General features: G+C 36.2%; 1 pseudogene; it reads left to right on the top strand.

Moving 5' to 3' along the window:
• The first annotated feature begins 12,265 nt into the window (after window positions 1–12,265).
• Window positions 12,266–25,800, top strand: LOC134471212 (glycine N-acyltransferase-like protein; annotated as a pseudogene).
• The last annotated feature ends 760 nt before the right edge of the window (window positions 25,801–26,560 follow it).

Raw genomic sequence — 26,560 nt, 5'->3', positions numbered from 1 at the left:
GATTTTCTGAGTTTACTTTGTTCTTTACTTCCCTCCTGCTGCTGAGACAATTTGCCTAACACCCAAAAGAGAAACTGTTTATTTGGCTCCCTATTTGTAGAGGCTTCAGTTTATAGTTGGCTGGTTTGAAGGTAGTGACATGGTAGAGAGGAATTGCAGAGGATAAACAGTTCATGGCAGGCAGAGGCAGCAATGCAGCAATCAGCGAACTACAAGCAGGCAGCAAGAATCAGCCTCCCTTATTCTGTTCCTTTCAGCATATGCAGGCTTCCCAGGCCTAGGGTGGTGACACTCGCACCCAAGTTGGGCAGCTTCATGCTAGCACAGCACTGTGAAACTATCCCAGAATCACATTATGGATCCCTGAAGCACACACCCCAGATCCATCTAACTTGGAAAGACCCCACTTGTAACCACATGAAGGTTTATATGTAGATAAAACCCATACCATGAACTACAACAACTGGTGGATAAAATCTCAAGACAACCTAATATTCACGTGGTGGCATGGGTACTCTGGCTGCTTTAGTAGAGCCCTAGAATGAAAATTCTTTGCTGAAACATCAGGTGAAAAGCCACCTACATCCATGTACAACACTGAGGCAGGAGCTTGAGTCTACACCCAGATGACACAGCTCAGTGGGTGTGTTCCATTAGGAACTTTAGGTCAGCATGTTCTAGAAAATCAGACCAAAGAACACCTTTCAAAACCTGCATTCTTAGACCTTTTATATTAATCTTCTGGGAGAGTGTGCTGCTTCTTGTCCTAGAGACAGCTGTAGAGACAAAAAAGACAGATTTTTAGGTGAGAACCAAGAAACATAGAAGCTCTGGGGCTGCTCTTTTTCTGTTGCCTTCATAACAAGTTGGAATGATTCAAAATACTGCTGACAAATGTGAATAGGAGTTGCTAGGTTTATATGTGTTGAGAATTATGTCAGGTGAAAAGGAAGTTCCTTGATTCAAAAAGGGAGATCAGACCAGACAAACCATGATCGAGCAAAAGGTAAAGGAAGAAAGGAAAAAAGAAAATAAGACGTACATATATACAAGATAAGACAGTTGTGCAGGGTGCTTCTTTATTTCATTGAAAAGAAATGATTGTGCTAATGTTTGGGCAGGACATCATGCTTGTATCTTATACTCTGAACAACTAGTAGGAATACAACAACAGGCAGTGAATTAATTATTGCAACTATCTTAGTAACTCATTTTGAAGCCCAGATTTATTATATTTTTATTTTTCTTCTCTTTAAAATAAAAAAAAAAAGAATAGCAAATCAGGTCATGATCACATGTGGGGAAATATTTTAGAACTGGGAGAAATTCTTGGCTGAGTGAAGTCCACATTTATTATAAGTCTGTAAATAAATATGAAGAGATTTGGTTGTGTGCAATTGGTAGGTTTGTGAGGGAAAAGCTAGGAGACACTGGCAAGAAACATTCTACATCAGGTGACATGTGACACAGAGTTACATATACTTTGCAAATATTGTCCTGTGTAGTTCTTTGGAAACATTTGAAAGTAGTGAGTTTGGATAACTGATGGCCAGGGAAATTATGTAACCTATTTGGTCATAAAAGCACTAAGTTTATTGTAATATAGATGTTAAATACAAGTTGACTAAGTATTCATGTAAATTTTTATAAAATCATTGGTTTGGAGAATTACTGAATGCTTCCTCCTGAGTTTCAGATATGTGGTATATGAAAATGTACACTAATGTGATGAGGGAGCAAAGCTCAGCACAGTTATTCACAGATTATTTTCCTCATAAAATTTTTGTTTTTGGCTGAGCATTATCATGACTTGTTCAGAATTCCAAAGTTGCCCTCCTTGGCCTTTGTGCATGGTGAATGCTGGTAACTCTCCAGTGTGCGCCAACTCCCCAGACTCTCTGTCCAGGCAACTGCAGCAGAGCCGCCAAGCTGAGGTATCCAGGTGCCTGTGCAGCTGTGCATAGAATGCAGTACCCTGTGTACATGGCAGTACTTGGATATTACTGTTTCCATATGGAGTTTTCAAACTCCACATTGCTTCTTATTTTCATGTAACACTCTGAGATGCTTCTAGAAAAAAAATATCCAATTAGCCTTCAGACGTGTTAGACCACTGTCTGGAGACTTTCTAACACTTGGGCTCTGTTCTTCTGTCATGCTCATGGCTTTATTCCAATGTAGCTTCTGACATAATCCCTGAGGGCTTCACTTCTGGCCTACATCACCTAGGAGTCAAGATTTCAAAATATGAATTCAGGGAAGACAGATAAGTGGAGAACAGCTTATTTCTTGAATGAATAGGTGAATCTTTGCATTTAGCAAGCAAAAAGACTAAATGGCTGTGTTGATAGAATTACCTCAAACACAAAATCATTACATAGACATGTCACACATTATAAATCTGTGTAAGACACTACAACAATATTTGAGAATGAAGCACAAATCTTGAGGTCTTGTACCGACGATTTCTAAAGCTAGAAGACCAATTCTAAGCCCTGATTCACAAATTTGTGGTTGAAATATGTATGTGATCCTAGATGAGCGAGGAAAGCGATTGATTGTGCAAGGTTTCACCCCTCAGAGGCAGGAAATGGAGGAAAATCCACTGTGGGAGTAAGACATGGTAAGGGAAATAAAAACTAGACTTTATGGGCAACATGGAGGCTGGATGTAAAGGAAATCATCTCCGAGGAGCTAAAGTATGTGTCCCACTAAAGGAATTGTTCAGGGAAATACAATATTCCACAGGCAAAGCACTATCCAGTATTTTCAAGTACAAGACTAATAGGTAGAATAGAATATTGGTAATTTAGAACCCATGGACATGGATAGCGATCAACAGTATTTTGAAAAGTTCAGATTCTATTTGATCAACTCCCAGAATCAGTGTTCAAGAAAGATCAAACTAGTGATATAAGAATAGAAAGTTCTTAAACACATGATAAGAGCATTGGGAAGTCAAATGACTCTAGAAGGAGCCAGTTGGAGTCAGCACCCTGACATCAAGGAGATAAGTATACACACACACATACACGAGCGCGCGCGCGCATACACACAAAGGACAAGGAGCATTACAATACAAAAACTAAGAGGCAGATAGAAGGTAGCAGTGAGGCAATCAAGTTAGGGCAAAGGTGGCTTTGCTCTAACAGGGTTTTGCATAACCTCAATTTGTGCCTAGTCACCACTCACATCTGATGAGAAGAACCTTCTTAACAAACACTTCCATATTTATGAATGGGGATGAACAGTTTAGCTCATTCATTATGGAGCAAAGAATGAGTATTTGCAGGTCTATGAGTGGCCAGATCCTGGGTAAGCAAGGAGGACATGTGGGAGTCCTGTCTCAGGTGGGGAAGGATGGATCCTTGCAGCAAGCTGTTTCAAGAACAAGATGGAGCCTGAAGGCTTTCTTGATCATTCGTATCTTATCAACTCACAGGGGCAAGCAAATTTCAATGCTGTGTGTTCCTCAGAGAACTGCATCTGCTGAATTCCACATTGGTCTTTACCTTTTGAGAATAAGCTCTGTGAATCTTCTGAAATTCTTATTCAAGGGTATTGTTAAGAATTTCATCCAGCATGCCAATGACACCTGATTGTAGCTGCATAGATAACCTCTGTCTACAGAAGTGTGTGAGATCCTGGGAAACGTATGGGACTTGCATGCATTACTGTGAATATGTGGAATAGCACATTCACTTTGGAGGAGAGTAAGGAGAGTTTCTTATCATGTTACACATTCAGTTACCACACAGCTCTGGAAATATTCTCAGTGGTAAATAAAATCATACATACGTACATATATTAGTACATTAATCTTTATAATAACTTATTGATAATTGGCCAAAATTACAGGCAATGAAGTGTCCTCCAACACAATAATAGATAAAAATCTGATCCATCCACAATGCCTATACTGAAATGCTATTCAGCAATAAATAGACCATCCTATTGAAAACCTCAATGACTGAGATCTGGTAAATAAAATGTGTTAGTCTGAAATGGCTACATAATAAATAATTTGAGATTTTTGACATTTTTTCAAAGGATAATTGTAGAATCAAATACAAGTTAATGATTACCTTGGCCTAGAGTCAGATGAAGAGAAAGGGGGGATGAAGGGGAAAAGGCAGAAAAGGACTTTTGGGCTCTGTTGGAAAAGGTAGGCTTCCCCTTTAGGATACTGGTTCTGCTGTATGTACACGTATAAAGAAAGATCACATAGAGGCTTTTATAAGTAAAAGGATGTGATATGAGACCATACACATAAGTGAAATAAATCAAACTCGTATGTGTAAATACCATACTGTCTCCCTATTGTAAGAAACTGAAAGAGTAAATACAACACAAAATCTTCAATAAATATTGTTAAAGGGTAAGAAGCTGGTCGAAGAGGAAAAATAATTCACACAGGGAAAAAGAAAACAAAAGGAAGAGAAACAAATTAAGATATGAATTTGTATATATGTAAAGATTACTAAGATAATTGTGCTACTAATTCTGCTGGTTTTTGGAAAATAACAGGTAATATCCATAGGATTAGATCAGTTTTGCATGCCTGTATCTGGTAATTCAAAAACTTACGAAGGTACTACGAAAGAGAACAAAAATTGTGTTCTTACCACCTTGTTTTGAAAGCCTACAATGTTATTGCTTTTGGCTCTTAGATATAGTTACTTATTTGTTGTTTTTGTCTAATACAGAAATGATAGATATACATGTATGTGTTTATGTTTGCCTAGAAATTCACCTAAACAGTTTACAAGAATTGATTTTAATATGTGTGATGCTGGAACAATTACACTGAAGAAAAGAAGACACAATGGTAGCCATTGATGACCTCTTATCATTTTTATTGGAAAGTTAACAATGCTTTTATTTTTGGTTTTGATTGCTTTTAGTCTGTTTTCAATTATTTGATTCCAATATGTATGAAGTTATGGCAGCTATTTTGAAGAAAATGAGAGACTTTATGGTAGGCATTATTGATTACCTAGTGTCTGGTCTTCAAAGCCCTTGAGGCTTTCTTTCTTGTGTTTTGATTGGTTTTATACTATTTTGATGTGTATGAACATATTGTGAGTAAAGGTATGGGCAACTATTTAGAAGAACACAAGTGACATGATAGCCACTGTTGATTTCCTGCTGTCTTTTTCTGAAATCCTATATTATTTGCATTGTTTCACTCTGCTCTACTTTGTTCTGTTCCATTTGGATTTTCTTTGTTTCATTTTATACTCCTTGAAATAAAAAGAGGTTAAAAATTGAAATATATAGTTGGAGAACTGTGGAGCTTCCAACAAGTAGGCGGGTACATGCTATCCCTAGAGTCCAGCCTATTTAGAACTTCTGCACCTCACCATCGGTGTGGAGAGGAGGGGCTGGGCAGATCTGGGGCACCTGCTTCCGCCTCTCCATTTGTCTGGAGGACTCTGGATATCTCAGTAGGCAGGGGAGCTTGGGAGGTTCCAGGGGCCCCACGGCCTGTGGTAAGTGCTCACCACATTCTGCCCAAATCCCAGACTGTTTGGGACCCTCCAGGCTTCCGGGTGCAGTGAAGTGGAGAAGGGGATTTGAGGCATCTACATCCACCTCCCAATCCCGGCTGTGCTTGGAGAACTATAGAGCTTCCAACAAGCAGGTGGGTGTACACTGTCCGTGAAGCCCAGCTTAGCTGGAACTACAGAGTTCTAAACAGGCAGAAGAGGGCCATTGGTTCTACAGGCCGAGTGACTTGGCGTAATGGGGTGGCAAATCTCAGGAGCAGTGAACAAGGAAGGGGATTTCCAACAGACCCTGAGGAAGATTTGAAATAACACTTGAAACAGAGAAATATAGAAAAATAACAAACACGAGACCAAATTACAACCTCAAACCTCCAGTCCATCTCAAGAAACCCTAGGAACAATATATATAGAAGAAAACATATGCCATTCACCACAAATATTGGACACAATAGCTACTGAAATTAATAAGCAAATCCAGGAAGCTTTAAAAAATTCAAACTCAAAATAATCTCCCAGGTAAAAGAAAAAATGTTAAAAGAAATGAAAGAGATTCTGAATATATCTAAAGAAAACACAGATAAAAATTGGAGGAACTAAACAAAAAGATGGAATCCCTAGATGAGCAATATAAGAAACAAACAGAATACATAATGCAGATGCACAGAGATATACAGGAAATAAAAAACTCCACTGAAAGTTGTAAAAACTGCCTTAATGAAAGTGAAGATAGAATTTCAGACCTTGAAGACAGGATTGCAGCTAGTGAACAGGAAAGGAAAGATCTTTTAAAAATAACAAGGAAATAGGAAACAACAGTTCAACAACTGCAAGATGATGCAAAGAAAAATAACATAAGAATGATAGGGATTAATGAAAAAGAAGGAGACAACATAAAGGATGTCAAGAGGATATTTAGAGAAGTAATAGCTGAAAATTTCCCAAGCATGAGATCAGAAACCGACATCAGGATCAGTGAAGCATATAGAACTCCAAATAGTCATAACCAAAATGAAACTACACCCAGACATATAATAATCACCATGCCAGAAATCCAACAAAGGAATATATTATTAAAAGCTATCAGAGAGAAAAGACAGATCACTTATAAAGGAAAACCTATCAGAATCACAGCAGACTTCTCAGCACAAACAATAAAGTCAAGAAGAGCATGGAGTGAAGTATTCCAGATTCTAAAGCAAAATGATTTCCAACCTAGACTGTTGTATCCTGAAAAACTATCATTCAAAATTGATGGGGAAATATGATACTTCCATGACAAAGAACAGCTGAAGAACTTCATGAACACCAAACCAATCCTGCAAAAATCATTGAAAGACAGTTTAGATACACAAAGGAATAAACCACTAAGCAAAGTGGAAAATTGAACAGAACAGAAAGATAAAGATGCAACAGCAGAGACATAATATGTCAACAATAAACCAGCATTTAACAGTAATAACCATTAATGTAAATGGTCTCAATGCACCAATCAAAAGAAACAGACTAGCAGAATGGATCAAGAAACAAAATCCAACCATATTCTGTCTACAGGAAACCCATCTAACCCAGAAGGATACTCACAGACTGAAAGTCAAAGGATGGAAAACAATACTTCATGCAGCAGGAATTCAAAAAAAGGCAGGTTTAGACATTCTGCTTGTAGACAATGTGAACTTTAAACCAAAAATGACCATAAAGGACAAAGAAGGTCACTACATACTTGTAAGGGGAAAACTCCAAGAGGAAGATATAACTATCTTAAATATATATGCACCAAATTCCAGAGCACCCAATTATATAAAACAACTATTAACAGAAATCAAAACTCAAATTATCAGTAACACAATTGTAACAGGAGACCTGAATACGCCATTGACACCAAGGGAGAGATCAAGCAGACAGAAAATGAGTAATGAAATAACAGAACTGAATTACACCTGCAAACAAATGGATTTGATATACACATACAGAATGTTCCACCCAAAAACTTCAGAATACACATTCTTTCAGCAGTACATGGATCATTCTCTGAAATAGACCATATATTAGCTCACAGAACTTATTTATACAAATGCAAAAGAGTTGAAATCATCCCTTGCATGTTATCGGATCATAGCACTCTTAAATTAGAAATTAATGTAAAAGATATTGCAAAAATCCCGCAAACACATGGAAACTGAATAACACACTCTTGAGTAATAAGTGGGTCAAAGAAGAAATTAAACAATACCTAAAAGAAAATGAAAATGCAGATAGAGCTTACTGGAATTTGTGGGATGCAATGAAAGCCGTCTTCAGAGCAAAATTTATTGCACTGAGTTCCCACATCACAAAAACAGAATGAATACAAATAAATAACGATGCTACACTCAAACAGCTAGAAAAAGAATATCAAGTCAAGCACAAAGCCAAAGGAAGAGTGGAAATTATAAAAATCAGGGTAGAAATCAATGCAATAGAGACTAAGAAAACAATCCAAAGAATCAATGAATCAAAGAGTTGCTTCTTTGAAAGAATAAATAAAATTGATAAGCCCCTAGCCAACCTTATTTAAAAAGGGGAAGAAAAAGCTCAAATTCATGCAATAAGAAATGAAAAAGGTGAAATCACTACAGACCCAATAGACATACAGAAAATCATCAACACTTATTTCAAAAACCTCTACTCTCAAAAGTTTGATAACACAGAAAAAATAGACAGATTCTTAGAAACATATGAAATACCAAAGCTAGATCAAGAGGATGTAAAACTGTTGAATAACTGAATATCTGTTAATGAAATTGAAAATATAATTAAGTCTTTACCTACAAAGAAGAGCCCAGGCCCAGAAGGATTCACTGCAGAATTCTACAAGAAATACAAAGAAGACCTAATTTCAACATTCCTCAAACTATTCAATGAAATTGAAAGGGAAGCAATCCTTCCTAAGTCATTCCTGGAAGCAAATATTACTCTAGTACCAAAACCTGAGAAAGACCCAACTAAAAGAGGATTATAGACTGAGCTCCTTAATGAAAACACATGCAAAAATCCTCAATAAAATATTGTCAAATGGGATGCAGAAATGATCAAGAAGATTATACACCATGACCAAGTTGGATTCATCCCAGGAATGCAAGGATGGTTCAACATATGCAAATCAATGAATATAATCCACCATATCAATAAAGCCAAAAGCAAGAAACACATGATCATTTCTACAGATGCACAAAAAGCCTTCAATAAGGTCCAACATTTATTCATGATAAGAACTTTACAGAAAATTGGAATAGATGGTCTTTACCTCAATATAATAAAGGCCATTTATGAGAAACCAACAGCCAGTATCATACTAAATGGCCAAAAATTGAAAGTCTTTACTTTAGAATCAGGTGCAAGACAAGGATGTCCTTTATCACCACTCCTATTTAATATAGTACTGGAAATACTAGCCAGAGCAATTAGGCAGGAGAGAGAAATAAAAGTGGTAAAGATAGGAAAACAAGGAGTTAAATTATCATTGTTTGCAGAGGGCATGATACTCTACATAGAAGACGCCCTAACCTCCATTGAAATACTCTTAGATACAATAAATGAATACAGTAATGTGGCTGGATACAAAATCAATACTCAGAAATCAATTGCTTTCTGATACATGAAGAACAAAATCACAGAGAGGGAAATAAGGGAAACTACACTCTTCACATAAGCAAGCAAAAACATGAAATATTTAGGAATTACTCTTAGGTAAGAAGTAAAAAGACATATACTGTGAAAATTATAATACACTGAAGAAAGAAATAGAAGATGATCTCAGAAAATGGAAAGACATCCCTTGCTCATGGATAGGAAGAACAAACATTGTGAAAATGGCCATTCTCCCAAAACTGTTATACAGACTCCATGCAATCCCAATAAAATACCATCAACATAGCCTATAGATCTAGAGAAATCACTCCTAAATTTCATCTGGAACCAGAAGAGACCTAGAATAGCAAAGGCAATTCTAAGCAGCAAAGACAAAGCAGGAGGCATCACAATCCCTGACTTGAAGTTATACTACAAAGCAACAGTAGTAAAATCAGCATGGTATTGGAATAAAAACAGAGCCAAAGATCAATAGAATAGATTAGAAGATACAACCAGAACTACAAACACACTCAACAACCTTATGTTTGATAAACGAGGCAAGCAGGTTCCCTGGAAGAACGACAGTCTCTTTAATAAATGGTGTTGGAAAAACTGCCTCTCCATTTGCGGAAAACTAAAGCTAGACCCATGTCTGTCACCATGTACTAAATTAAAATCTAAATCGGTCAATGATCTGAATATTAAAACAGAAACACTAAATCTATTGGAAGACAAATTGGGTAGAAACCTTGAAGACATAGGAGTAGGTAGAGAATTCATTAACGAGACTCAAACCGCATGGGAAATACATCCCAGAATCAATAACTGGGACCACTTCTTATTAAAAAGTTTCTGCATGTCAAAAGAAATCTCCAGCTTAGTGAAAAGAAAACCCACAAACTGGGAAAAGATTTTAGTGAACTCTCTCTCAGTCAAGGGACTCTTGTCTAAAACATATAAAGAATTAAAAAAACTCAGACCCCAAAATTCAAAGATCCAATCCAAAAATGAGCATCTGAGATGAATACGCACTTCTCAGATGAAGAAATGCAAATGGCCAATAAATACATGAAAAAATATTCATCATCATTGGTCATTAGAGAAATGCAAATTAAAATCACACTGAGATTCCATCTCACTCCTGAAAGAATGGCCAGGATCAAGAAAACCAACAACAACAAATGCTGGAGAGGATGTGGGGAAAAAGGAACTCTCTTGCACTGTTGGTGGGCGTGCAGACTGGTTCAGCCTTTGTGGAGGTCAGTCTGGAGATTTCTCAAAAAGCTGGGCTTGGAAGTCCCATTTATTCCAGATATTCCACTTCTAGGTATATTCCCAGAACAACTGAATGCATCATACTACAGTGATATATGTGCTCCTATGTTTATAGCAGCACAGTTTGTAATTGCCATATCATGGAAACAACCCAAGTGTCCATCAACTGAGGAATGGATGAAAAAGTGTGGTATTTCTATAAAATGGAGTATTATTCATCTGTAAAGATGGATCACATTGAGATATATATTAATAAGTGGGCGCAGCCTGAGACCATACTCATAAGTGAAATAAATCAATCTTCCATGTGTGAATACCGAATAGTTCCCCTAATGTAAGTAATGATTCAAATATATTAAAAAATGTGGTAATCATGATTCCCCATTATGTGGCCTTGAAGCCTTATAAAGTTTTTGCTTATTAATTGGAAAGGCTTTATTCTGGGCTTCTTGATATGGAAATATTTGAAGCTATAGTATATGAAGTTTTATTCAAATATATCAAGGAAAAAGACAGACACTATGGTAACTACTATTAAGTTGGGTTATTGGTGGTGAAGCACTAGGTTGTTGAAACAGTCATGCTTTGACATGTATTGTTATATTGCCATGTCGTGTTTTATCTGAATCTCTCCCTTATTCATTAAAAAAATTATTAAGTTATTTTTTATGTTTTTTTAATTAAGGGGAAAATTAAAAATAATTAGCAGGATATATAATAGTAATGTTTTTTGATTTCCTATTAACTTGTTTTGAAGTCCCATAATACTCCCACTATATTGCTTTGACTGATTAGACTCTGTTCCATTCTGTATGATAGTATCAAGTTTGAGTTTATAGGCAACTACTTTAAAGGCACTAAGATTCACTAAGATGCCCATTCTGGTTTGACTATTGTCTCCTTTGGAAGTCCTGCAATGTTTACAATGCTCAAGTTTTATTGGTCTTGTTCTCTTCTGTTTTGTTCAACTTTATAATAACTAATGAGATAGACAATTGTTTTTAAGTAACAAGAGACATTGTTGATAACCATTGTTGATAACCTTGTACTCTGTTTTACATTATGTGCTATGTCTATCCTTGGTTTTGACTGACAGCTTTGTTTTGCCATATTTGACTTTATTCTCTCCCCCACAAAAAAGTAATAAGAACTAAGGAGTTATAAAACCCAAAATGTGTAAAATTTGTTGCAAAAAAGAGAGGGAAAAAAGAGCTCTAAAGGATACAACAGCAAGTGTGTTTAGGGGTGTTAAATAGCTGACCATATTGTTTTTGGTTGCATCATTGAACACAACAGTTTGCAGTCTCACTGTTTGAGTGTCCACATAGTATGCTTTGATACTGTGACTTGAGCAACTATCTCGAAGATGATAATATGTAATCCATTAACAAGTGATTTCTTACTGTTTTGTTGTTGTCGTTCTGTATTAGTACCCTTACACCACTTTGTTTTGTTTTGGTTTTTCTCTTTTTAATTTTAAATAAAATTTTAAAAATTGAATCATATAGTACATATTATATAGGTATGAAGTATGCTTACGTACATGAGTGTTTAATGACCTAGAAATATGGTCAAGTATAGTGTATGTGGCAATAATAGATGTTAAACTAATATATGTGAGATCATTTTGTATAACTGTGTGTATGCATGAAAAAATGAAAAAGAATGAGTGATTGATAATTTATTGCATTTATGATTTCATCAAAACTCTGCTTATTTGGGAGAAATAAAATGTAACCTTAGGATTGGACTAAACAATATAAGTGCTGCACAGCCTAGTTTAAGAGGGATGAGTCACTTTGTCACACAAGCAGAATATTGATTTTGATCTCTATGCTTCTTCTTCCACTGTGTTGAAATGGGACAGGTTTATGGGACCATCTTCCATATGAACCACGGGAACCCCTTCAAGGTAAAGGCTCTGGTGGACAAGTGGCCTGATTTTAATACAGTAGTTGTCCGTCCTCAGGAGCAGGTAAGTTGCCACCTATGATGTGGATATGATAGTGTCTACATTTGCTACATAAAATGAAGGGAGCAGGCGGGTAAATCTCAGGGAAAGACAAATGATAACTGGGTGGCCCTGTCTTCCAGAAACTCTCAGACCAGAGGAATCAGGGACAGTGGTGAACTTCACAGTAAAGTGACGATGTACAGGAGCATTCATGAACACTTGTGCTTTTGTTATACGAATTTTTCTTTATTTTATTTTATTTTATTTTATTTTATTTTTAAAAAGACTAAACAAAACAAAAATAAGTAGAAATAATACATACGTTCAGAGAAAAATATAAACAGTTAGAAATCACTAATTGATGTTTACATATTATCATTTTACAAATAGTTGTTCAAGGTACAAGAGTGGAACATGTAAAGTGGGACTTCAAACAGTGAGACTGCCAACAGTTCTGTTCAACTGTGCAGCAAAACTTAGTAACATGGTTGTCAATCATACACATTTAAACATACATGCAGTTATCCATATCTTCATTTATGTTTAGAATAAACAAACTAAAGCAGGTTAAAATCATTCTGAACAAAGAATAATAGTATTGCTGGATTTCACATCATGACACTCCGTGATCAGCACAAGGTACTGCTGTGTCTTTTCTTTTTAATTTAATTTAAAGAAAGACTAAACAAAACAGAGAACAGGTAGAAATAATAAATAATTTCAAAGAAAAAATAAACAGTAATAAATCACTAGTTGATGATTACAGATTGTCTTCTTACAAAGAGTTATTCAAGACACTAAAGTGGAAAATATAAAGTAGGGATTCAAAGGCTGAGATTGCACACAGTTCTGTTCAAATATCCAACAAAAACTTAGAAATATGGTTATCAATTCTATACTCTTAAACATACATGCAGTTATCCATGGCTTCAATTATGCTCAGATTGAATAAACACAAGCAGGCTAATATCACTCTGAACAAAGAATAATACTATTGATGGGTTTCACATTATGACACCCCAGGATCAGCACTGGGTATGTTAGTGGCTCTGTTTCTTCAAAGTATCTGTTCATTTCATCATGTGTCATAAAATCAGTTCTCATAAACTGTTTATATACTTGCATACGCATGAACCTTAACATGTATTTCTATCCTTTCTATATTGGAGAAGCAAAATAAAGCCACCAAAACAAAATATATTCCTATAAACACATGAAATGAAGTTAATGTACGAGAAGACTATACAAAAAGTTCTACCATGATTCCTGTGTTGTCTCTTTTTATGTCCAATATAATTAGCTATATCATCAGACATAGGATAATTGAATATATCAGTACATAACAGTATTAATAAAAATACAACTTTGCATATAGTATAGAACTTCAAAAACTGGCAGTTATCAAACCAGAATGTGAATCAGAGTGTCTTGTCATCTTCAGTGTAGTTGCCTATACTCTCAGACTTGATACTATCAATAATTTCAGTTTTGAATAAAATCTTCTCTGCCTCATTTCTGTTATGCTCTTTTTTTGCCACAGTTGTCTGCTCATTTTCTTCATTCTGTTTTCTGCTCCATTCGTTGAGGTTTCTCTACCACTCTTGGAATCCTAGTACTTTTCTCTCTCTCTAGAATGCCCTGCAGTATTCTCTGTAGTGTTGGATTGGTGGTTGCAAATTTCCAAAGTTCCTCTTTGTCTTGGAAGCATCTTATTTCTCCATTAATTTCTAGAGACAGTTTGGCAGTGTATATCAATGTGGGATGGAGGTTATTTTCTTTCAGGGCTTGGGATATTTCACTCCACGCTCTTCTTGACTTGATGGTTTGTGTCGAGGACTCTGCCGTTATTCTGATGGGCCTTCCTTTATAGATTATCTGTTTCTTGTCTCTACCAGCTTTTAATATTCTGTTCTTATATTGAATTTCTGGGATCATGATTATTATATGCCTGGGTATAACTCTGTTTTGTCTATAGGTGGCTATACTTCTGAGTGCCTCATATATTAGCATATCATTTCCTTTTCCTATGTTTGTGAAGTTTTCTTTAATTATTTCTGTGAGTAACCTGTTTAGTTACATTATTTGTACCTCAGTTTCTTCCTTCATATTCTTTATTCTCAAGATATACATCCTTTTGTCATCTTCTAGCCTTTGTACTGTTACTGCATGTTTCCTTATTATTTTTAAAAAGTTTTCCCTTTAATACTCCCAGGTTGCAAAACTGTCCTCCAGTTTGGATAACCTATCCTTAGTTTCTTTAAAGTTGATTTGCCATCTTTCCATAGAGTTTTTTAATTTCTTCGTGATCTCTTTGGATCTGCCTCATATATTCTGTATTTGTTTATATTCTTCATCAAATGTTTCTCTCCTTTGTTTGAGCTCCTCCCTTCTTCCATTTGTGTCTTCTTGAGGGGTGCTTAGTATCTCTTTTATTAATATTCTTATATCTTGCTTTATTTGACTAAATATTTCACATTTGAACTCGTCTATGATGTCCCAAATATATCTTTTTATGTCCCCTGGTGCTGTGTCTGATATTGCATGTTTGCTGTGCTCATTCCTCTTTGTTTTTAGCTCTTCTGGGTCAATGTTCTCAGGGTTGGAACCTGGGACTTTTTGTTGTTGCTTCTTCTTCCAATCATTTTTGCTTCTTCCAAGAGGCCTGTTTCTTTCTTTCTTTGTTACAATTCTTCTGAATTGTGCTGGCTAGCTGGCCCTTGACTCTGCCTAGTGCTAGTGAGTTTCAGACAGGGACAATGTATGCTGGCCCCTCCCCTCCCTATCATTCAACTGTTGGGGCCTGCACCATATTAGTTTGTGACACCTCCCCTCCAGGTGGCAGTGACTGGATCACAGCAGCATGGCAGCGGTGGCACACTTTGTGCCACCTCCACTACAGGTAATTGGCCGCAGCAGGAGCAGGGTTGGGTGCAGCCAGTGGATGCCAATTCACTCCCAGGCCTACAGCAACAGGCCTTGCTGGTGGCCCGGAGGTGAGAGAGGCAGTGGCTGGAGCACAGCAGAGTCGGGATCAGTCAAGTTGCTGTGGTGTGCACTACATTTCTTTGTGCCACCTCCCTTCTGGGTCAGTCAAGCTGCTGTGGCTTGCTCTGTCAGTCAAACTTCTCATTATAGGACTTTTGTTATTTAAAGACTGTAATATATGGAAATGTGATTGGTTAAGACATGATTAAAAATAGAGTTTCAGCAAGCAAGAGAGAGGATTAAAGTGCCTTCTAGGGGGATATTTCACTTAAACTAAATTTTGCAGTTAAATGGGTTTTGACAGATTGACAAGAGCAGGGGACACATTACAAGCAGGCAAGAATAATGCTTAAAATATAGAAAGATGATTAAGAAGCTTTAGGCAGATATTCCAGCAAAAGGAGGTATCATCACTTCGAATATTTTTTCAGTTGCATACTTATATTAAAGTGACTAACAGACTCTAAATACAAAATATGTTTTAAGCAGTTGGAAAACAAAAGGTAAAAATCAACATAGGTGAGGAATCAAAAGAGCAGAGGAACAATGATCAGTGAAACACAGCATCTCTGAGACTCAGAATCATGAGCCCAGAAAACAACAATAAAATTAACAGAAATAAAGAACTGGATTACTGGGAATTAAGAAGGATCTAGGGGAAAAAGAAGAAGGCACAGAGAAGTTGGAAAAATGACTCAATGTGTAGAGAAGAGAATGAAGCAATCTGGAAGCTTGCCTTGGTTTCAGGAAGAACTCTTTTTCACAGACACAAAGTAAGCTACAAAGACCAGCACCTGCACAGAGAAACATCACACATAAGGCATTGGCACATGCCAGAGGATGGAGGAGCCCACAGTGGTTGGGAACTTTGAAAGCAGCATAGCAGGCCACTGCTGGAGAGGCTTCTGCTGCCAGTGAGTGTTTGATCAATGCCCGTTTAGGGAAGGGTTTGAGAAATGAAGAGTGAGATTCAGAAAAAAGACAAAATACCTTCACTTCAGGGTACCCGAGGTCACCCCATCCCATAGTGCCTGAGTGCAACAGCCACAGAAGTTAGCTGTCCATAGAGAATGGGTTAGACATCGATCCCTGAAAAGTTTAATCTCAGGCTGAACAGAACATGGGCCCTCCTGTTCATGCTGAGAAGCCAGCTTACCTTATGTTCAGAAATGGCTGGCTCTGAAAGCACTGGTATTACCTCTAGTGGGTTTCTTTAACCTCTCCCCGCTGGATACTATCCAGCACAGGTCAGAGGTCTGATTGCCTTCCATATACCAAGATAAGAAACTGTATGCCTTGGCTTGGACAGTTGATACAACCTGGGGTCAATGGACAGAGAGGCATCTGGAGGAGGGGCACCTTACAAACCAACAGAGCATAAAGGTAGGTGAAGAAAACTGTGACCTGCTGGATTCCAAAATTGTGGGTCACGAAGTGAAACCATTCACTCAAAACACCTTTTTCCCATTTTTGGACTCATTATTTTTGCTGTCCCGTCTTTACTGTTTTTTTTTTTTAGTGGGAGGGTGCAATGTGGAATTTTTCTTTCTCTTTTTTTCTTTGCTTCTTTTTCTTTCCAACATTTTCCTTTTAACATTCTGGTCTTTATTTCCTCAGGTTCACACTTTTTTTCTTTTATACTCTTTTGGTTACTTGTTCTTTTCCAAAACCTTGAGCTAATTCTCTTATCATCTTTTAAAGTCTTAGTAGGATCCTTTTCCTCATCTTTTTCTTCTCCTTCTCATTTTTATTCCTGAAGTTTTCAAACTCTCATCTTGCATTCTCTATTTTACCACCCATCTATCTTACCAGTATGGTAAGTTTAATAACTTGGTTAACCCTTAGATAGTTAGCTGCATATTATTGTTGTTGAATTTTTTTTTTGTTGTGGGTAAAAGTATAATTGTTGCTTTTAGTCGATGGTTAGTGTATGCATGTAGCCAATCAAAGTACTAAATAATAATCAAGCCAAATTCTACTTAGCTTCTGTGGGATAGTCATAGAATGTGATCATCATGTATTTGAAAAATACACTAATAAAAAATAAAAATCAAACTAATACGATATCAAAGAACTCAAGAGTTGAAATATTAGAAGTATTCAAGTAGCCCGGTAATCAAAAATTAACTTGGTTGAAACATATAGGCTCTTGTTGCACGCAAGTTGTAAGGTGTATAATTATGCTAAGAGAAACAAGTGAAACACAGAAAGTTGAAAGTTGTATTTTGCATCGTCTCACATCAGTTATTAAAAATTGTAACATATAGAGAGAGGATAAAAGTAGAGGACAAAAGAGTGGCTCTTTAGGGGGAGGGTGGGAAGAGGCAAGTTAAAGGAATTAAAGTAGCACCTATGAAGTTTGAAGCAGTCTAAATAACTAGTGTATAACATGAAAAATATAGGTAGCAACATTTCCCTGAATTTGATACTAAATTTTGACTTCCAGCTATTTTTCATATAAAAGCAAGTACGGTAATAATGCACAGTGATGGATCTTTAATTTTCTGCACAGTACCAGTCATTGTTTTGTAGCAACCTGCCCAGTAACTCTTTTATTACTTGTATGTCCCTCGTGACATTGTGTCATACACTGTATACATATTAAAAGCTAGAAAACAACACAGAAGAACAAATACAGAAATTTATATTAATTATTAAAAATCAAAAAATGAAAATCATATTTTATTTTTTTAAATTGAATTTAAAGAGAAAAAGAAAAAACAGAAAAAGTGTACAAGTAATATAGAATTTCAAAAGTAAAAAATCCCTACTTAATACATTATATATTGTCATCTTAGAATAGTTGTTCAAGTTACAAAATTAAAGCACACAAAGAGGACAAACAGTGGGATTACAAACAGTTCTGTTCAGTGATCCAACAAAAACTCAGTAATATAGTCATCTATCTTGCACACTTAAATATACATCCAGTTATATCCTTTAGGGCACATTATTTCCTCTCCTTTTTACAATACCAATTACATATTTTGGGTTTTATTACTCCCACAGTTCTTATTACTGCTTTTGAAAAGAATAAAACCAAAGGTGACATAACAAAACAGAGTCATTCAAATCAAAAGGATGGACATAGTACGTGATGTAAAAACAGAATACAAGGTGATCAACAAAGGTTATTATAATGCCTCTTGCTATCTTAAAAAGAATTGCCTATATCAGCAGTTATAATAAAATTGAACAATAGCGTACAGAACAAAACCAATAAAACCGCAACATTGGAGACATTACTGGACTTCAAAAGAAGATAATATTCAAACCTGAATGGGCATCATAGTGAATCTTACTGTCTTCGAAATAGTTGCCTATACCCTCAAACTTGATACTATCAAGCAAAACAGAATAGAGTAAAATCAGTAAAAACAAGATGGTGAGAGGAATGCAGGGCTTCAAATCAATTTAATCAGAAGTCAAAATGGTGACTATAATATATCATGCTATTTTTAAATTCATTTTTCTCTTAACTAAAAAATAAAAATACAAATAAATAAATAATAAAAAGGAGATTGAGATAAAAGTGGAAATAACACAACAGCTCAGGTCAGAACATAACAACTTAAGCAACAGAGTGTATCAACACAAGATATCCTGACATAAGAGTAGTTACCATGGTGTCTGTTTCCTTGGAATATTTGAGTATAACTTCATGTACTGCAGCATTAAACATATCAAGACAATGTAAAACCATTCAAGAGAATGACAGTATTACAGGGTATTTAGAGCCAACTAAAAGAAAATGAACAATGGTTTCTATATTATCTACTTGTCTATAAATTTTTGTTTGTACTATCACAAATAATAAAATCTAATAGTATACATGTTAGGACCCATGGAGACAGGAGAACAAAAGCTTGATGGGACTTCAAAACAAGATGATATTAAATCAGCACTAGCTATTATGATGTCTTGTTTTCTTCAAAACAGCTGCTAATACCATCACAGATAATTAAATCAAACAGCCAGAATAACATCATTCCACTTAATGAATGAAAACATTATAAGGCTTAAAGCCATATAATGGGGAATCGTGATTATCACATACTTTTATGTATTCTTACCATTTCTTACACTAGGGAAACTATTTGGCATTTATACATATAGGTTTGATTTATTTCACTTATGACTATGGTCTCAAGCTTTGGCCCTTTATTTATAAATATCTCAATGTGATCATTCTTTATAGCTGAGTATACTCCATTGTATAAAATACCACAACTTTTTTTATCCATTTCTCAGTTGATAGACACTTAGGTTGTTTCCAAGATGTAGCTCTTACAAATTGTGCTGGTACAAATATGGGTGCACATATATCACTGTGGTATGATGCTTTCAGTTCTTCTCAGAATATGCTTAGAAGTGGATTAGCTGGAACAAATGTGACTGCCAATCCCTGCTTTTTGAGACATCTCCACACTGACTTCCACAATGGTTGCACCAGTCTACACTCCCATCAACAGGGCAGAGGAGTTGCTTTTTGCCACAGCCTCTTCAGCATTTATTGTTGCTAGTTTTCTTGGTCCTGGCCATTCTTTCTTGAGTAAGATGGAATCTCACTGTGGCTTTAATTTGCATTTCTCTAATGACCAATGATGATGAACATTTTTCCATGTATTCATTTGCCATTTGTATTTCTTCATCTATGAACTGTATATTTATCTCAGATGCCCATTTTTGCAATGAGTATTTGAATTTTGGGGATCTGATATTTAATTATCTATATGTTCTGGACAGAAGTCCTTTGTCTGAGGGAATATTCACTAATGGTCCCCAGAGCATTTTTCCCCAATTTTTGGGTTCTCTTTTCACTATGCAGGAGATTTCTTTCAACATGCAAAGCTCTTTAGAAGGACATGATTCCAGTTTTTTATTCTGGGAAGTATTTTTCATGCAGTTTGGTTCTTGTTCATGAATTCTCTATTTGCCCCTATGTCTTCAAGATTTCAACCTTCTTTGTCTTCCAACAGATTTTGTGTTTCTGTTTTAATATTTAGATCTTTGATCCATTTAGATTTAGTTTAGTTCACGATAATAGGCATGGTTCTAGTTTTAGTTTTTGGCATAGTGAGAGCCAGTTTTTCCAGCACAATTTATTGAATTATCTTTCTTCCACTCAATGTTTTTAATTCTTTTATCAAAGATAAAGTGGCTGAATTGAATGCAGTTGTAGTTGTATCTTCTAATCTATTCCACTGATCTTCAGCTCTGTTTTGATTGCAGTACTATTTTACTACAGTTGCTTTGTAGTATAACTTCAAGTCAGAGATTGTGATGCCTCCTGACTTGCCTTTGCTGCTTAGAACTTTCTTTGCTATTCTACATTTCTTCTTGCTCCAGAAGAATTTTAGGAGTGATTTCTCTAGATATGTGATGTATGTTAATGGTATCTTTATTGGGATTGCATTGAATCTGTATAAGAGTTTTGGGAGAATGGCCATTTTCACAGTATTTATTCTTCCTATCCATGAACAAGGATGTCTTTTCAATTTGTGAGACACTCTTCAATTTCTTTTTCAGTGTATCATAACTTTCCTTATAAAGGTCTTTTATTTCTTTCATCAGAGTAATTCCTAAATAGGTAATTTTTTTGCTTGCTAGTGTGAAGGGTGTGGTTTCCCTTATTTCTATCACTGTGACCTTGTTGTTAGTGTATAGGAATGTTACTGATTTTTGAGTATTGATTTTGTATCTAGCTACATTGCTGAATTTATTTATTATATCTAAGAGTCTTTCAATGGAGTTTAGGGGGTCTTCTATGTAGAGTATCGTGTCATCTACAAATAATGATAATTTAAATTCTTCTTTTCCTATCTTTACCACATTTATTTGTCTCTCATGTCCAATTGCTCTGGCCAGTATTACCAGTACTATATTAAATAGGAGCAGTGATAAGTGACATCCTTGTGTTGTGCTTGATTTTAAAATAAAGGCCTTCAAATTTTGGCCTTTTAGTATGGTACTGGTTGTTGGTTTGTCTTGGGGGCCTTTATTATATTGAGGTAAAGAACATCTATTCCAATTTTCTGTAAGGTTCTTTTCATAAATGAATGTTTGACCTTATCAAAAGCTTTTCTGCATCTATGAAAAGAGTCATGTGATTCTTACTTTTGGTTTTATTGATATGTTGGGTTACATTTATGGATTAATATCTATTAAAACATTCTTGCATTCCTGGGATGAATCCCAGTTGGTCATGGTGTATAATCTTCTTGGTGAATTTCTGCATCCTATTTGCCAATATTTAATTGAGGATTTTTGCGTATCTGTTCATTATGGAGATTTGTCTGTAGTTCTCTTTATTAGTTGGGTCTTTTTCAGGTTTTGGTACTAGAGTAATATATGCTTCCAGGAATAACTTTGGAAGGATACTTCCCTTTCAATTTCAATGAAGAGTTTGAGGAGAGTTGCAGTACAAAGTCTTATTTGTACTTCTTGTACAATTCTGCAGTGAATCCATGTGGGCCTGGGCTCTTCTTTGTAGGTAAGGACTTAATTACATTTTTAATTTCATTAATAGAGATTGGGCTGTTAAAAACTTTTACATCTTCTTGACCTAGTTTTGTGACCTCACATTTTTTAAGGAATCTCTGTTCCTTCTGTGTTATCAAACTTATGAGAGTAGAGGTTTTCGAAATAGGTGTTGATGACATTCTGTATTTCCATTGGGTCTGTAGTGATGTCACCTTTTTCATTTCTTATTGCGTGAATTTGAGCTTTTTTTCCCCTTTTTAAAATAAGGTGGGCTGGGGCTTAACAACTATATTTACTCTTTCAAAGAACTTACTCTTTGATTCTTTGGTTCTTTGGATTGTTTTCTTTGTCTCTATTGCGTTAATTTCTGCTCTGATTTTTATAATTTCCTCTTTTCTTTTGGCGTTGGGATTCACTTGCTCTTTTTTTCTAAGTTTTTGAGGTGTAATATCAGGTTGTTTATTTGTACTCATTCTGTTTTCTTGATATGACAAGTGTTTCTGATGTGGAATAGAAATTCTAATACAACCAAGATTTCTGCATCAATTTCAATACTGTCATGCTCAGAATAATTTGTTGTGAAACTCCTTGAAACTGAATAATATTTTGTCTTTCAATTAAAGATTTCCCTGTATAATATTGTTTTTGTTGTTTCTCCTGAAGAATAGAATATAATGGAGGAATTCTACTTAAAACAGTGCACCTTTTTTCACATTAGATTGTAATGCAACACATAAATAATTGGCCAAACAAGATTTTTTAAAACATGAAGCAAATCGAGTAGTTGACATTGTTTTTTTATTTGAAAAAAAAATGATTTAGTATAAATAAAAATATGTGAAACAGTCATATTTCACTTTGGAAAATACTACAATCATAAAAGCTAGGAAACAAATATTGAAATGTCTTGGTATAACTGGTTTGATTAATACCATTTTGCTAAACCACACAGGAGATGACCGATGACCTTGATCACTACACCAACACTTACCAAATCTTTTCTAAGGACCCCAAGAACTGTCAAGAATTCCTTGAAAAACCAGATGTCATCAACTGGAAACAACATTTGCAAATCCAAAGTAAGGAAGGTGGGGTGTGTGCTGGCTACTAGGGTGGGGTCACCTCCCATCCTGAGCACCATCCCCTCAAACTTTCACTTCCTCCTAGTGCTTTGTCCTTCTATTTGGCCACCCACACTGAAAGGTATGGGATTTAAATGCCATAAGTAGGGTTCAGATGCCAGGAACTCTGAATAAGGGGCTTTCTCCTTAGCTGAGGATTTATGATATACCCCTCTATGTGAGAACAGAGCTCTCCCTCAGGTCTGCTATTCCTGGAATAGTAACAGCAACTCATTGCCCCACAGGGCTCCTTAGGGCCATGAAGTCCAGCTGCTGGGGCTATGATCCTGCTCTCCCTAGTAACACTGAAAGCTACTTCCTGGTTCAGCCTCTTTGTAAGCACTGGTAACCAAGCGACTTAACTATTCTTCTGTGTCTTCATTTGTAAAAATTAGGATAATAAAAACATAAACCCTAAAATCCTGTCTGTAGGAAGATAAAATGAAGTAGTATTTGACCAGTGCCTTAACAGATATGTACAAAGCTAAGATTGATTTCTAAAATTTCAATATCACTCTTCCTTTTGCACAGTAACTGAAAGGTTTTTTAGGATTGTTTATTTTACATAAGAGAAAGCATGCTCAGAGAGTGACCTGATCACACTCCTAGTAAGGGGCAATTATAGGAGCCAGATTCTCTTCTACTAAAGCCTGCTTCATTTGATTATCTTTGCTTCTGCCCCTCTAGGTGCACAGTCAAGCCTGGATGAGGTGATACAAAGTGTTGTGGCTGCTAAATTGGTCAAGGTCAAGAAAACACAGTGCAACCTTTACATGATGCCAAAGACAGTAAAGAAACTGGTGCCTTCCCTGTTGGGTACACAGCATTTAAAATCTGAGACTCCCAGGATTGTGTGAGTTTGACTGTAGAAGCTCTTCCAGCATGCTGACATCTTTAATTAAAGTGGTTTACCAGCCTCACTGGCCACAGTCTTTCCTGCTGACCTACAAGTGATTTCTGAAAAATGTGTATTTATCTCAGATGCCTATTTTTGGATTGCATTTTTAAATTTGAAGATATAGAATTTTTGAATTCTGTATGTGTTTTAGATATCAGTCCCTTGTCTGAGGGACAACTGGCGAGTGTAATTTCCCTCCCTGTGGGCTGTCTTTTCATTCTCTTGGTGATTTCTTTCGCTGTTCAAAAGCTTTAGGACAGGATGAGATCTCTGTTGTCCTTAATTTATACTATTTTCCATGTGATCAGGCTTTCGTTTATGAAATCTTTGCCTGCACCTCTTTCTTTAAGAAACCTACCTAATATCCCCTCCAATAGTTTAGTGTTTTTATTTGCGTGTTTACATCTTTGGTACATTTTGATTTCAGTGTAGTGAATGGAGAGAAATATGATCTAGTTTTCGTGTTTGACATGGGAAGCCAGTTTTTCTGGCACCATTTATTAAAGAGGCTCTGTTACAGTGAATATGTTTGGAACTTTTGTCAAAGATAAGATGGATCAATCCTAAGCAACAAAATCAAGGTAGAGGGCATCTCACACTCTGACTTTAAATTATACTACAAAGCTACTGTGATAATAATACTTAGTTTTAATGAAGTTTTTCTTGTATGTGTGAGTCTGGGTGCTTGGTATGCCTGTATGCAACAGATCTTATTTTTTCTGTCCCTTCACAGAAAGGCAATTATTATCCTTATTTTAGACCACAAGAAATGGTGGTAGAGAGATATAAGCTACCTGCCCAAAAGCACAAAGTTATTGAGATTATGATTGCTGAGTTTTTCTCATTACCTGTTTTCCTACTTGTTCTCAATTTGCTTCCTGGGGGAAACAATGTATTTGGTATTACGTGCTGTTCTTTTTCCTTTTTCTCGGCAGCAATCAAGAGATGTTTAAACTCTCATCGCTGGATGTAGCACAAGCTGCCTTAGTGAATAAGGTCTGGGGCTTTGGTGGTAATGAGAGGAGCCAGAGATTCATTGAGCGCTGTATTCAGAACTTACCCAGCTTCTGTCTGCTGGGGCCTGAGAAGACACCTGTGACCTGGGTCCTGATGGACTACACCAGAGAGCTGTGAATACGAGTCACTGTGCCCGAGTACCGTGGCTTGGGCCTTGGATCTTATCTTTCACACATCCAGATTCAGACTCTAGAAAATGGCTTCCCCTTATATTGCCATACTGCCAAAGACAACAAAGCTGTACACAAAATAAGTCTCAAGCTGAATTATGTCACTATGCCCTGTGACTGGAACCAGTGGAACTGCATGCCTCTGAGAAGCTGTCTCTCAACACGAGAAAGTGTTGGAGGGCTGTGATGTGGCTTGAGTAGGCATCGAATAAGTCAAAAGCAGCAGGGAAGGGTAGGCTTTGTTTTAGCTCTATAGAAACACTGCCAGTGGTGAATGGGATGTCTTGTTCTTAAAGCCACATTACTTTCCTGGTCTAGAATTCCTGGCACAGGCTGCACCTTTCTGAAGTCACCACAGTTTTCCGAAGTGGCCAAATTAAGTGTCCCATGCTCTGTATTTCTGGATCCTATTGCCTCCATTAGTCTCCTAGGTGCTGCTGTATTTCTTTTCCAGGAATTCCTGTCTCATATCTCTTACTGTCAGTTGAAAAAGCTCAATGGTTTGCCAAGATGTGGTGTCTTGTCATCCTTAAGTAGCATATGGTTTGTTTTTCTCTGATCCCTTTATTCAGTGGGCCAAATGTCCTGCCACTTCTGAAGTATTACAAAGTGATTATTCTACTAGAAGCCCTTTGATTTGCATTCTGGCTTCATAAGCATGTTAATCTATGAAAATATGGCAGTGAAACTGATCATACATGTAAACTAATATGCACTAATAAAAATGAGAAGAAATCATGTTAAATACTTCACAATTATATGATTGTAGGTGTGTATGACCCAGCAGAAATTTATTGTGCATAGTTAATGCCCACAGTATGAGGTTGTAAAATAAATGGTGATAAGAAAACTGTTACTATAACAATGCAAAATAAGTGGTACATGATTTCCCATAACTACACATTTTTTGCAAGCCCACAATATCTGAAAATCTCATTTTGTATAATTGACAATTTCAACACTTTACACATTAGATTGCTAGAGCTTTTCATTGTATATAACATCTGTTGGTGTCCTCTGATTTACATCTCTTTTTTTCCTCACCTCCATCCTCCTCTCTGAATAAACCACACTTTAGTTCTCTGTCTCTATATCTTTGAATCCTTTGATGATTCCATATATTGGGATCATACAATTTTTCTCTCTTTGGATAATCCCACTCATTATAATATCTTCTGGAATGGAGCATTTTATTCAAGGTGACACGAGTCATTAAAAACCATTTTTCCACAGATTCTTTCCCCCTTATTAAAAAGTACATTTGCTACTTCGAAGCTAACAATGCACAATACACTACTGTTACTCTCCCACAATCTTGCCTTGAAGTTTTGTAGCATTGCTTTTATTGGACGTTTGTCTTTGTAATAATGCTGCCAAATAACAAAAAGTTATGCAGTTGTATGTATGTATAGTGATTGTGGAGTAGTGTCCAACTGATGGGCTTTAGAATCTATTTGAGGGTTAGGAGGACACACTTCTGGATCTGCCTGGGTGAGTCACAGAGGGAATACCTTGGTGCCTATCTCTGTTGCAGATAC

Source organism: Cavia porcellus, unplaced genomic scaffold (assembly GCF_034190915.1).
Source record: "Cavia porcellus strain 051 isolate PalLab524CR breed Dunkin Hartley unplaced genomic scaffold, mCavPor4.1 scaffold_17, whole genome shotgun sequence".
In the NCBI taxonomy this organism is placed as follows: Eukaryota; Metazoa; Chordata; class Mammalia; order Rodentia; family Caviidae; genus Cavia; species Cavia porcellus.
The sequence above is the reverse complement of the archived record's forward strand: the minus strand, read 5'-3'. Positions and strand labels throughout refer to the sequence as shown.